Below are 14006 nucleotides of genomic sequence, written 5' to 3'. Positions count from 1 at the left end.
GTACCATAAGAAAGCCACACAGACCCCCTCCTTGTAAAAGAGCCTGGGTCCGCGCATGGTTGAAAATGTATTGGCAAGAAACTAAGAGAAACACGACAGGCCATACTAAGTCAATTCTGTCTCCTGCATGCTCGAGCACGTGAATATAGCGTGTTCAATGGTTCGTTATTCACGTGAAGCAAGCACACGTATCGAGCGAAGTGCTCGACACAGCCGTTGTTGCTCCAAACCACGCAAAAAAAAAAGAAAAAGAAAAAACAGAAAGCTGGAAGAATCAAACATGAAACTGAATAGAAATACGCGCACCGTGACAGACACAAAGCTATGTTCAGCGCCTAACACACTCCTAATTCTGAGGAGGGTTAAGCACCTCGAAATGAAAGCAATTTGTCTGACATTTCCTGTAAGCTAAGCATACCTTATAGAACAAAGATTTGGCGCCACCAGAGCGCACTCACCCTTGAGTTGCTGCTTCTTTCCTACTCCTGAAGTGGCGCTGCTAGCATCATTTCCCTTCGTTGAGTTTCTCCTATTGCACTTTAGCGTCTCCACTGCAGTGACGACAGATACACAAACACGATAGGAAACTTTAGTGTTTTTGCTGCGGCGTAAAGGGCTTACTTTTGGTGCACCCATACCAGAGCTTGCGACAAAATTGTCCCGGCCTTGCTTGAATGCGGCTCCCTCGAACGCCGTAAAACACGCATTACGACGCTCGCTGTTCGACTGCAGCGAAGCGGTCCCAGCGCAACAAATATAAGAACTGCGCTGTTAAACAAAAAGGGAAAATTGCGTGGTTTGAATAGTTTGGCTGCTCAGAGTCCCTGTAGCAACCAGCACTGAATGCTAAGAGGCTCATGATGCGCATCCCGGAATAGCTCAGAGAACGCTCGCGTTGTCTAATCTATACGAAGTGTTGCGCCGCGTCATCGTTCTCTTCTGGTTTCTCGCTCAAGACGAGCGATTCGTTCTAATGCCGAGGCGCTTCGCGTCTAGAAATGATGAGAAGCAGGCAGATAACTCTATCCATGAACAAGCCACAGTCAGCGTATTTTCCTGATGTGCATAGCCCCCCCCAAAAAAATGCGTTGTGGTAGTTCGGTAGTTGCGGTAGAATTCTGCCTCTTCGTGAGGCGCACCCAATAAAATATGCAGTTACTCTTTACCTGAAATCCAAACTGTAGACGGACAATGACTCAAATGTTCGAGTTAGGCACGTTTCTTCGAGAAAGCTAACCATTTTAAATGCGAAGCATTTCTTGCCGAACATTTGCCACTTTGACAGTATCTATCTATCTATCTATCTATCTATCTATCTATCTATCTATCTATCTATCTATCTATCTATCTATCTATCTATCTATCTATCTATCTATCTATCTATCTATCTATCTATCTATCTATCTATCTATCTATCTATCTATCTATCTATCTATCTATCTATCTATCTATCTATCTATCTATCTATCTATCTATCTATCTATCTATCTATCTATCTATCTATCTATCCGCCTAGGTCTTCGTGCTATCATGGTCGTTCCGTTAACTTGGTATGCACCAAAATTGGCATAGTATGACAATGATGAACATAAATGATAAGTCATGACATGAATATCGTGAGGTGCGTGTCATGTAAGTCATGAAACAGCCACCAACGTATTGGTGCTCCCATGGTCGTTTCGTTGACTTGGTAGGCTCTCCGTACACTGCTTCGCATAGCATCGATTTCCACAGAACGTCGGATCTGCCGACATTTTTTTATGTCGTTATGCAAAAATCCACGGGCCTATGCAAAAATTATCCTGTGGCAATTTAAAAGCATAAAAAGAAAGATGGCGCGCAAGCCTCTTTTAAGGGCTGGTATATTTCCATCGTCATGTGCTGGACTAACGCAAAACAGCACCTTTAAAGGGCCAGAAGTGTTAAACGTGCCAAGAATAAAGAAGAAAGAAGCTGTAGTGTTCGACCTAGCTCTTATATGACTAGCAGAATACCTGCCACAATCGGTCGGTCTGATAACCTACGCCGTTGGCATTTCCACCTGATCTTTAGTACCAACTCGCCTATAGCTTCGCCCACGATTAGAAAAGGCTGTAACGCTGACTTGTGCTTACCTTCAGAAACAAGGCCTTGGTGTCTGAAGGAGCTTTGTATAGGCCCTGAGGCTACATATGTATTTATTTTCTATTTTATTTCCTTACAGTGAAACTGATGAGGGGTAAATTCTCTACTATCGCGCCCGCGTGCAGAACAATATCCCGAAGATAGCACAATGCCGGGCCGACCCACGGCGGAGGTGCATTTCGCCTTTGTGGAGCCCACATACGCGGTTTCCCTGGTTATCTTTCTTCGCAGAGTGGAAGGACTCTAAATTTTTGTATTTACATTTTAATAAAAAGTTTAATTACTCACTCAATTTCTGGCCACAGCTGTCATGTTTTGATGGGTAGGTAGTGCCAAATGTTTCGCTACGTGTGTTTGGACGCACGGTAAAGAACGTGACGTTGATCGTTATTCCCCAAGCGCGCCATTACACCAATACTTTTTCATCACACCTGTTTAGCTGTGGCACGCGAAACCTAATAATAAAAAGAAACTGCAACGTTTCCTGAGCACTGTAAGAAAACGTTTGCACTCCGCGTACAACGTTGAATTGAACGTTTGAGACAAGCATTTTGCCGGCGTAAGCTGCAGAAAGTCGATAATCTCGGATAGAAGACCGCTCGCTGTCTCGGTTCTTCGGCTTTCGACGCAACCAATTATCTGTGACGTCATTCTACGTTATAGCGCATAGACGGCAGTCACTGGGCAAATGCTTCTTTTATAAGCTATACCCCACTGACGTTATAAGCTATACCCCACTCCTGTCGTTTTAGAAAAGTGAAAGCAGCGGAAGTTCACAAGTACCACCCATCCTTCCACCGTTCCTTTGTAGGACCTTTTTATGGCACCCACTTTAAGGGTTTACCACATGTGCACCGACCATGGAACGAAAAAGGGAGCAATAGGCAGGGTATTTCCAATTACGACACCCTTCTTAGAGGAAACAGCGTGTTAAGGGCGGAGTGGGGATGTAAAAATTGCGCTCGTTATACCTACGTCATTATTACGTACTTCATAAACAATTATGTGGCAAGATAATCATTGAAAAGAATCGCACTAACTGCATTTTGTCCGCATTTATGAATTGCCTCGGCAACAGACTCTTTATTTCTTCAGTTTAATACAACGTAGTATAAGTTCTTATTTAAGAAAAAGGGATGTGACTACTATATATTTTTTTATCAGATCTCAAAAAAAGAAAAGAAAAGAAAACGCAGCACTGTTTCATACACGACACAAGTACGCAACACCAAAAATTTGCGCTGTTCAGACTAGAGCATATTAGGAATAAGCGTTAGAGAGGCAACTATACGGCTATTGAAACACTTCTCAGGTTTCCATTTATAAGCGTTTTACTAGTAAATACAGCACAAAAAGGCGCTTCGCAGCAAAGCACGTCAACAGATTTGCAAATCAAGTGAAGCCAGGCTCCTTTAGTCTTATTCGGTGAAACAGAGGCTTGATTTCAGCAATATGAATTGAAGTATTTGATATAAAATTACTAATGTACATGATTGGGATATAAACTCACTAATGTGCACATGATATCAAAAAAAATTTCCATCTATTCTGCGAATTTTCGGGACTTCAAGAGACGCCTGTGATTCAGGCGCCCCAAAATAATGTTAAATGGGATGCGCATAGCAGCAATTTATTCAGAACTGCTTACGCCACCATATTACTTAGTTACGCACAGGTTCTCAGTAGATGCCATGTATTTTATGAGCGGGCTCGATGCATGAGTGGCAATTACGGAGAGCTTCTACTTGCAACACGAACTGCAGCCAAATAAAGGAAACACCCAAACACGTAGACGTTCCCATGCCGAACAGGGCTGCCTTGGTTCCGTGTGTGCGTTCTGAATTGCGGTCATCAAGAAAGGAAAGCTTTTTTTTTAGTTTTCTTACAGGATTGGTGCCGGCAGCTTGCCCTATCTAGTTCAAATCGCCAGCCACAGCTGTACAGCACCTGTGCGTGCAGTATCACCTCGTCCAGCACTGGCCGTTGAACAAGAGTGAAAGTCTCCTCCGTCCTTATAAAGATAAACTGCTTCTTGAGGGGCTCGACTGGAGGGAGTGCGAAAGTGATTTTAGTATGCTATCGTCTTCATAGGGCGCTTTTTCTGAAACGTCTGGCGTTCATTCTTTGTTTACTCGTTTCTTTGGTCGCTCCTCTCCAGAATCGTGCACTTATTTCGTCATCGCTTCTCGTGATATATTTATTTTTCTTTCATCGCTTCTCTTAAACCGAAAAGTGAAAGTGGATGGTATTGTTGAAAAAAAAAAAACGAAGCGAGATAGCGTAGCAATGGTTGAGCTGTAAAATATAAAATAAGACAAAGACACGCTGTATTGATAAAGCGCGTTCCGCAAACTCTTTCTTGTGTAGGAAACAGTAAGTTAGACACAAAGCATCGATAAAAGAAACCGGAAAGCGTGACAGGACTTAGACGTAGAAAGTTTGTTTCTTTTTTGTCTGTTGCCCTCGGATGCATCTACCTACGCACAAGCATAATGCTATCCTGTCACAAGGCATGGTCGGCGGAAGAGACCGCGGGAAGGAAACATCAAATAGATGGTGGTACCCTGCGTGTACGTTGAAATGATACATCTTATACTTAATTGGTACGTCAAGCGCCAAGTAAACAGGCACATTGTGCTTACAGGACGATTCTATAAGACCTTTCGCTTCAGGCTATACCGCTGATTGTGCACGGTATACACGGGCACAAGCCTCTCCAAAACGTTGGGCATGCAAAACAGACATGTGAGTGACGTCACCGGCAGTCTGATCTTTCTCCGTAAGTGGACTTCCAGTGATGACTATATGATTGGCATATTACTGTCTCTGTGAACGTTTTTACACGTCAATGCGCACGTTGTCAGTGAATCTGGAAAACAGCCTTTATAAATCACTATATAAACAGCTTATGAAAAAAAAAACGCATTTATTTCAGCAGGGATATCAGCAGTCATAGAGGCTTTGCGTAATTCAGGAGCACAGGAAGCATACGTGAATATACTGGCAAATATCTGCAACGACTCTACAGATTCCTTACTTCTGCATAAAGAAAGCGGAAAAATACCTTTTAAGAAAGGGGTCAGGCATGGAGACATAATACCTCCAATGCTAATCACTGCATGCTTAGAACACGTATTCAAGCTATTAGACTGGGAAGGATTAGGAGCGAGGATCAACGGCGAATATCTGATCAATGTTTGCTTTACAGATGACATTATCCTATTCAGCAACGTTGGGGACGAATTGCCCCATATGATTGAGGACATTAACCAAGAAAGTGCAAGAGTACAGTTGAATATTGATATGCAGAAGGCAAACCTAAAGTTCAATAGCCTGGTAAGGGAACAAGAATTCGTGATCTCCAGTCATCCTGTACAGTCTGCAGGAGTATGTTTATCTAGGTCGGTTGGTCACGGGGGACCCTGATAATGAGCAGAAAATTTACAGAATAATAATAATGGGTTGCAGCGCATACGGCAGGCATTACAAAACCATCACCGGGAGCTTACCGCCATCGTGACAGAGAAAAGTGTAAAATCTCTGCACGATCATGATGATGATGAGGCTTTACTGGCATCCCCTTTGAGGCAGGGCGGTGACAAACAGTCACCCAAACTGTTTGTATTAATCAGATATACTATTAACTAGACATACGGGGCACTAGAGATCCACTCCCTATTCGACTTATGTGGCACTAACAAGGAGGGTTAGAAAGAAGATTGAGAATAAGTAGAGGAGTGGGGAAAGAGCGATGGAATAAAACATGTTAGGCGTAACAAAGCAGTGTGAATCAGAGAGAAAACGGAGGTAGGCAATATTATGGGTAATATTAGGAGAAAAACATGATGCTGGGCCGGCCATATGATGCGTAGAGAGAATAACCCGTAGACCATTACTGTTACAGAACTGGGGCCAAGGAAATCGAAGCGCAGTCTAGGACGGTAGAAACTTAGGCTAGCGGGATGAACTTAGAAAATTTGCAGCTCGATTTCTTGGTAAGCTGACAAAACGTCTACAGTAGTAAATACCTTGTCAATTGCGAGTAAGACCAAAATGTCTCCAAATAGGCAATATGTACTGATAATTTTAATGGAGGGATTCCCTATTACTATAAACCCTCCGCAGCGACGCACTTTGTTAACTTGTTTTTCTTTTCTTTTTTTTTTCACTGTGGCTAACGGCATGGCCTAGTCACATTCGTGACGGCAGCGAGCACCCAGTCGGCTTGTAGGGTGCCTAGCTCTTCTGCGACTCGTTCACGACTGACATATGTGACACTGGGCGTACTTTTCAGAATACAGGCAGACTGCCTCCTTTTGAGACAAGTTTCACTTGAAAGCCACTTACCATATGTAACCCTAGCGCCAAACATTTACACAGATTTTGATGACGCTCTCCGGAGTGAGCTCAGCTTGTATCACGCGATTGCCCTTCGACCACATCTCCAGGCTCTCAACCCAGTCACGTCCCAGAAGCGGTGGTTTGTTTCCCGGCATTACTACTACGGCAGGGTAGTCCTTCCGCTGCCCGTTGTATTCGACAGGAACTTCGGCTTGGCCCTTCATGTCAAGTGGTGCACCGGTGTACGTCCTGGCTTAACTGCCAATGGTGAGAGTGGTGGTGGCTTCTCTATATTCCTCAACAGATCTTCCGATACGATCCAAAGTGTATGAAGCAAGTATGTGACTAGTGCAGACAGTCGTATAAATCCTGCTTCTACGCATACCACCTCCGGTCTTCTTATATGGGGGGATAATTGTTTGAGTGTTATGCAATATTTCAAAATCTCTTGTTGAAGATACCATCATTGGAGTTCTTCAGCTAGATTATCTAGAGAGGTGGACATTACTTGCACGAGTAATCAGAACACATATTCAACTATTTAACGAACATTCAGTAATTAATTAACTTTTTAATTAATTGCACTGAGGCACACATTGCAGTTTACTTATTGTCACCGGTGAGATTGTTAGGTGCATCCACTTGGAATGAACTTCCAGAATGACAGCAGGTCGGAGGTATTCGCCGTCAAGGTCGCCGTAATGTGAACTATTAGTCCACTTACATTTGTAACAAAACGCTTTTTTATGCATTGATGCACAAAAGGACCTGGAACGCCCACACTTTTGAACATACCATCTCAAAACCGGTAAAATCCTGGAAAATAATTTCAAGTCGATGCGTCTTGCAAACTCACAAGCTACAATTTGTTAATTGCAATATTTGCCGTGAAAGAGTAAGTTCAGAACTTAATTAGTAACTTTTTGCTAATTGCTTGAATACGTGTTTCGATTTCCAGTGCTAGTAAAGCCCGCTTATTCGTATAATCCAGCTCAGCGACAAGAATTGTGATAACTGCCATAGCAGTGCATAGCATAGTGCAGCGGGTTGTGTCATTCAACATCGATAATTATTTTATCTTGGTTAAACAGCTCTTACGTGATATTGATACAAACTGCGTGAAAAAAAAGTGGATACGAGGTAAGAAAGCGATCAGTCGGCCGCACCGTCTGTTCCCTTGCTCATCTTGTGTCCCATCTTGTGATGCAGTTTGTATTACAGTCGACACCCATTAATTCTAACTCCGTCATGTCGACTTTACTTACTAATAATTTGAAGGCAATGAAAAGCCCCACCAAAATCCATGCATTGCTATGAAAGAAAAAGAAAAGTCGTTTGGTTTGAACCACAACGCTCGCTGCTTTGGTTACTGCCATACCCACCGACCTCCCCCTCCACCCCAGGCACTCTCCGTCGCGCCGTGGTTGCTTGAATCCCGAAAACACAAGAAATTCAGCAGACGATGATATTGCCACATTAGGCGTGATGCAGCTTTTAAATGGGAAGCATTCTTTTGCTTAGTCGGAGCCAAGGTCAAACGCGAGGCCATATAAGGTCACAGAGTTTATCGACGATTTGCGCGCATGCCCCGCTCGCTGGCTGATTTTGGCTCGGGCTCTCCTTGCTCCGCGCGCACGGGCGCGCTCTCCTACGCGCCCGCTCTCAAGCAGCGACTGACCTGGCGCCTCCTCTTCTTGGCCCACTTGCCGGTACGGGTCAGCGAGCCACAAATAGACGTGACTCGGTCGCGCTAGCTGCGCTGCGCGACCTAGTCGTGGTCGTTGTGTGGCACGTAGGCCTCTACTCGCAAATACCACAATGGACTCTCGAAAGTATCGAACGGAAGAGGAGTGTCAGAGTGTAAAGGCCCTACGGAGACTACAGAGGTATGCGGACTATCAAAGCTAATAATTTTGCGTGGCAATTCTGACAGATGAAAAATTGGAACAACCATATTCAGTTGTTATAGTGAAGTTTATCACGTACAATAAAATGTTTCCTCAGCACAAGACTCCCTAGAAATGTAACTGCGACCTCTGGTATATGCTCCATTTTTTAACAGAACATGTCTGCCATCTTCGCAAACTTTCTGACCTCTCCGAATTCTGATACAGCTGCACAGGCATCTGGCGTTCCAACATATTGAACACAAATTCTACAAATAACTTATTTTGAGAGTGGCTTATTGGGCTAGTTGGTACATGATTATACAAGTAGAATTACCACAAACATGAGAAAGGAAGAAATAGAGAAGCAGACGGACAAAGCGACTATGCTTCGCCTGTGTCTGCCCCTGATTTTTTTCTTTTTAAAGTTTGCTGTTCATCTCCTAGAATTACAAAAAATTATATTCAGAGGAATGGCGAATGACTTCTCCTGTAAAAAATGAAGCTGCGCTTCTTTCCCTCTGGTATGGTGGCTAGAGGTGTGTAACGTGTCCGCCGTTGACTAGGGGAACCTAGTCGCAGGTGGAGTATATTTTATGCCTCATGGGCACATGTAACAACGACGTTCTCTAACAGTCCTCGTGTTTAGTAAACTATCGTGTTGAAAGCAGAATCGGTGTTTGAGATGGGGAGGCTGCAGTGTGGAAAGAGCTAAAAGGACGTTGTCTTACAGCTAATCGGACCAGCGTATGTCACGCCTCATTCATTGCTCGTCTCATTTTGTGCGCTATGAAGAACAAGGAACGTTTCCGTAGCAAAGAAACATTTCAGTGCTGCCAGGTGCCAGATATAATCGTTCGCTACGTAATGCGACGATGTAATGGCGATGTATTGTTCTGTCGCCGTTGCTTTGGCGTAATGGGTGGAGGACTAGGATATCATGTTGAAGAATACCTTGCTGCAATCCACCTGTCTCCGTTGACATTTAAACCGTTCAGAAGTACTCAAATTTCGCGGACAACCCACACGTGCATATGCTCCGAGAGAAGTCTTTACCAAATATACGGAAAGAAGTAGACCTGAGTAATCACTCCTTGAACGGCTGTGAAATAAAGATACAAGGTGGTTGCCACAGACAAAAAAGTAAAATGAAAAGGTTGAGACAAGCGCGACGACAGAGGTGGTTGGCAAAGAGTTTTGCTGTAGACATTTTGTAAGCCTGTATGACTTCTTTGATAGAACGAAGATATGCATCGATGAGAGCATATGCTTATGCATAAAAATGTTTGCTATATTTAAAACAGTAATAAATACGGCGTCACACATGCACCTGAAATGTCACTAGGAGGCGCAGTAATTAGTATTCCTGCTGTTCTAGCGCGATCATTTCGCGGGAAAGTGCAGTGACAAATTACTAGTGATTCTGTATAAACCTCACCAACTGCACTATTCTATGTTTATAGCTAAATCATCGAGCAGATACCCTGCGCTTTCAATGAATCTTACACAAAGGACTTGTCTACCAATGTTTAGCCGAGATATGTTTTATATTTAAGGCAGCCGATAGTGTAGTGTTGAAATCAATTTTTTAGACATGGCGCGCTCTAGTACTGAAATTTCAAAACGCCTCATTTATTTAGTTTTCGTGATTATTGTATCCATAGAAATATGTGTAGCCACCCGAGTTGGCTATGAGGTAAAATAAAGGAGTAGATAGCAAAACTCAGAAATTCTGCCAAGATCGGGAGCTCTGAAAATTATATTTTTCATTTCTTATTAACCATATACATAACCGAAGCTGCCATGTTGTACCCTTATCGATATGGTAAACAAAAATACGGAAACAATAGTTTTGAAAACTAGTCTGGATGGAAGGAAACTGTTTGGAGAAAGTATTTTGTTTAGTTTTTCTTGGTTCACAAGCAGTCGTGCCTTTTTTTCCCTTTTTGGAATAAATAGTTTGTTACTATCCTCATGCGAACGACATAGGTGCAGAATGTGACTGCTCCTACTGTAGAAAACAAGCGTTCCAATAAAGGACGACAGCGGTACCTCTCCATACGTCACTCTACCTTATATTTCCTTTCTTCTTGATAGATTTGCCTGCTTAGTTCCTCTTATCCTTTCTTCGCCATAAAAGCTTTGTGCAAGAACAAATTTAACAAGGGGGCAATTGTATATGTTGCTGCAGGAGGAACAAAACATTGGCCTTTCTTGGACGCACTATGATTCTTGCTACCTGACCATTTTCAGTCTGAGTTACTTTCGCCGCGGTTCCCATGCACATCTCCAGCAGGCAGTTTCGCATGCTCCCTAGGAATATTTTTCGCCACCGCAACGAATGAATAGAAGAGGATTGATTTCATTTCTCGGCATCATCAATTTTTGTGTCGCACTGTGCATGCAAAATGGTAACGGAGCAGAGCGATGAACTTTGTAAAGTGTTCTTGTCAAGCTAGTCTATGCATCATGATAAAATTCATTGTTCATTGCACACTTCGTCCGGTTTCTGTACAGTCCGTAACACCTCTATTTCTTCATTTACAAATTTTTGTTGAGACATGTTTATTATTATGTAGGTCACGAAGTTGAAGCTAGATCAAATTAAGTGCTTGTATGTCATTGGTAATTGAGTTAGCTCAGCCAAAACCCCTTTCCTTTATTGCAGTCGATTCCGAACGGTCATGCGTATGAACGTGTCGCATCACCGGGTAACACAAATAGACAGAAATGAAGCAGTTTCTAACGTTGGCATGTCGCTAAATGTGGCTTCGAGAGCACACACCCTAAACTATAACGAAAGTCAGGCGAAGCAGGGCCAACAAAAGAACAAACCAGCATAAACTTATCAGACAAGGTTCACAATAGCCAACCTGTTTACATCGCTTGACGGTTGAATATTCTGTTTAAATGTTTTCTTATTTTATTTTGCTTTAGAAATTTGACTGCAGGCATTTCACTGGGTCCTTGAAGAGCTTCATAGGATCAAAGTTGTCGTTTCGTACACGGGCATATCAAGAGACGAATATCTCGCCTTGAACTGCATTCAAGTAGAAAATTTCTCAATGTGTTAACAAGCGAACCGTATCAATAGCACCGTGCTGCGTTATAGAATTTCCCACAGATTGGGTTCACTACCTTCCGCAATGGTTGAGCAGTTTGAACAAATCTTTTCGTGCACATTTCGAATTGAAAATTGCGGTGCTTGCTCGTTTATTTCATGCCTTAGAAGTTCAGTGTTCTTTTTTAAGTTTCGCGACGCGTTTCAATGTTCCGATTCTTAATTTTTTCAATTAATGTTGCTTAGATGCCAAAAAAGCATACAATTTTATCGTTGTAGCTGGTGTAGCCTTTAAACTATGGGATACAGCACAAAAAGAGTGTATTACTTTGTTCGTTTGTAAAGTAATGGTTATCTCGCCTCCCTTAGACAGAAGTGCGCTTTCTGCTAGGACAAGATGCATCGAACCACTAGATCTAGTTCGCGGACAGTATGGTGAAGTACGTAGTTGACATGCTTCTCACTAGATGTAATAAATGGGGTGGTTGGAACATTTACAATGATTTGAATGACATGGTTACAAGAGAGTTGATGCAACAAAATGTATACTCTTAACGGTTTAATTGATTCGTCCAACAAATAATAATTAGACGCTTTCACTAAAACCGTCTGGCGAGTCAATATACATGTAGAAAAATATACTGTCCATCATGAAGCAATGAACTGTTGTTGTGATGTAGAATACTGAGTTTGTCAGTGCCGCATTACATTAAAAACAAAGAAGCCAAGAGCATAACGCTTGAACGAGGCAAACCAGTTGACTGGTTTTTACACCACCGGTAATTCTTTACACACACTGAAAACGAAGAAGTACTGCAAAACCACAACCACGTACTGGCCTCCCTCCCTCACCCTTGCCGCACGAAGATAAAAATAATTTTATTGTTGTCTGCGCTACTTTTTGTTTAATGTCCTTTTGGTCTTACAATGTTTGGGGATCGCAAATGATCACATATCAATTATATTTGATCCTATAGACAAATATGGCTACCACTGTCAAAATTGCTCCCAATGTTTGTGTGCTGCGTCAACGAGCCTATATTTTCATTTCCTTGTGTGTTTAAGGGCAGCCATGAATGCAAAGATCCCTTGGGATGCGCATAGTAGTTGTAAATTTGCCAGATGTACACGTAAATAAAAGTTTCCATCGAAAACCTTATATACTATCGGCATCGTCATTGTTGCAGTGCATTCGCAACGGGGTGCACCGTGCACAAGAGCGGGGTGTGCTTCTCCTGATAAATACTGCGTGGAAGGCAGAGCACGCTTTACAAGTGCCCGTCTCGTACAATAGTCCATGACTTTACGAGCAAAAGAAACACAAACGCATATTTAATAACGGCAAAAGAAGCCCTCCCGCCCTCCCTCCCCCCCCCCCCCCCCCCCGCACCGAATATTGCAAGATTGAAAAATATTTGTGGATAAAGGTGAAATGATACCTCTGTTCACGTTCAAAGCACCGGCCCTATCCTAAAACGAAGCACATGTAGCTTAAAGAAAGTTATGCAGAGACACTTAAGACTGTCTACATGTGGGAATGCAAAAGCATTGTACCGTTTGCAGACTCCTGAATGTCATGAACGCGCTCATTTTATGTACTCATGACGTGGCACCACCTCCTCCCATTGGCTGTGTCGTCACGTGTCCAATGATGCACGCACAAAGCCACACCTTTAGTCAACTAGATGGTTGTGACGTGTGTCACGTGTGCAATGGCACACGTGCGCAAGTTTGACGTGTGTATAGGCACACATACTGTCTTGAGTAATTTGGAGAAAAAAATTGCGCCATGCAGTGTATGCACAATTTTCATATAATTACGTACATAGCCCTGCAGCTTCCAATATTTGATTTCGCAAAATTTGTTAAGCGCTGTCACGCTCCACCTGCCGTTTGTTAACAACAAATTTAAAGTTTAATTTCCCGTAAAGCCAATCTCAATGTCCTCGACTCACATTGGAAGCACACTGGATTTGTCACACATTGCATTTAATAAGTGAAATTCAGGGGTTTACAGCGCTAAAACATGAGCCAAATATTTTGACCACCAGGTGTCCTTTCACGTGCATCAGATTCACGGTACACGAACCATTTTGCCTTCTGCTCCCATCGGTATGCAGCCGCCGATTGCGGAATCAAACCTGTGGCTTTGAGCTGAGGAGCGCAACGCCATCGTCACGGAATTCAGTGTATGATCCATCGTGCTACCACGGTAGGTAATACATTCAATATTTGACATCGACTAGAAAGTACACTCGGTCTATTCGACTTTTCTAAATTTTGACATCGTTTTGGACAACTTTTGACAACATTCGAAATTGAAATTGTTGCTTCATAATTGAAATATTATTGTATTCATACTGCCAGGTGTTTATATTCACATTGCATTTACTGCCTTTACGTCAACAAGCGTCAAACACACGTCTAACATACGTCACAAATTTTTTCGTCAAACATACGTCAAATCCACAGCTTTTAATTATTGCGAATTATTGAGCTACAAACTAGTTTCCTCCGTTTGGCTCGTTTCCGGCCTCATTTATATTACAGCGATTAACATTCTTTGGGCACTTCACCCACTTTTCAGGACCTGT

The 14006-nt window shown here is 42.7% G+C and overlaps 1 long non-coding RNA gene across 1 annotated transcript in view; it reads right to left on the bottom strand.

Moving 5' to 3' along the window:
• The window catches only part of LOC129384762 (uncharacterized), a 52624-nt gene extending 51546 nt beyond the window's left edge, over window positions 1–1078 (bottom strand). The window contains exon 1 of the long non-coding RNA XR_008612412.2: window positions 459–1078. This is a non-coding gene — a long non-coding RNA (uncharacterized lncRNA). The remainder of the gene's footprint in view (window positions 1–458) is intronic.
• Window positions 1079–14006: the final 12928 nt, after the last annotated feature.

This window comes from Dermacentor andersoni, chromosome 5, assembly GCF_023375885.2.
Source record: "Dermacentor andersoni chromosome 5, qqDerAnde1_hic_scaffold, whole genome shotgun sequence".
NCBI lineage: Eukaryota > Metazoa > Arthropoda > Arachnida > Ixodida > Ixodidae > Dermacentor > Dermacentor andersoni.
The sequence above is the reverse complement of the archived record's forward strand: the minus strand, read 5'-3'. Positions and strand labels throughout refer to the sequence as shown.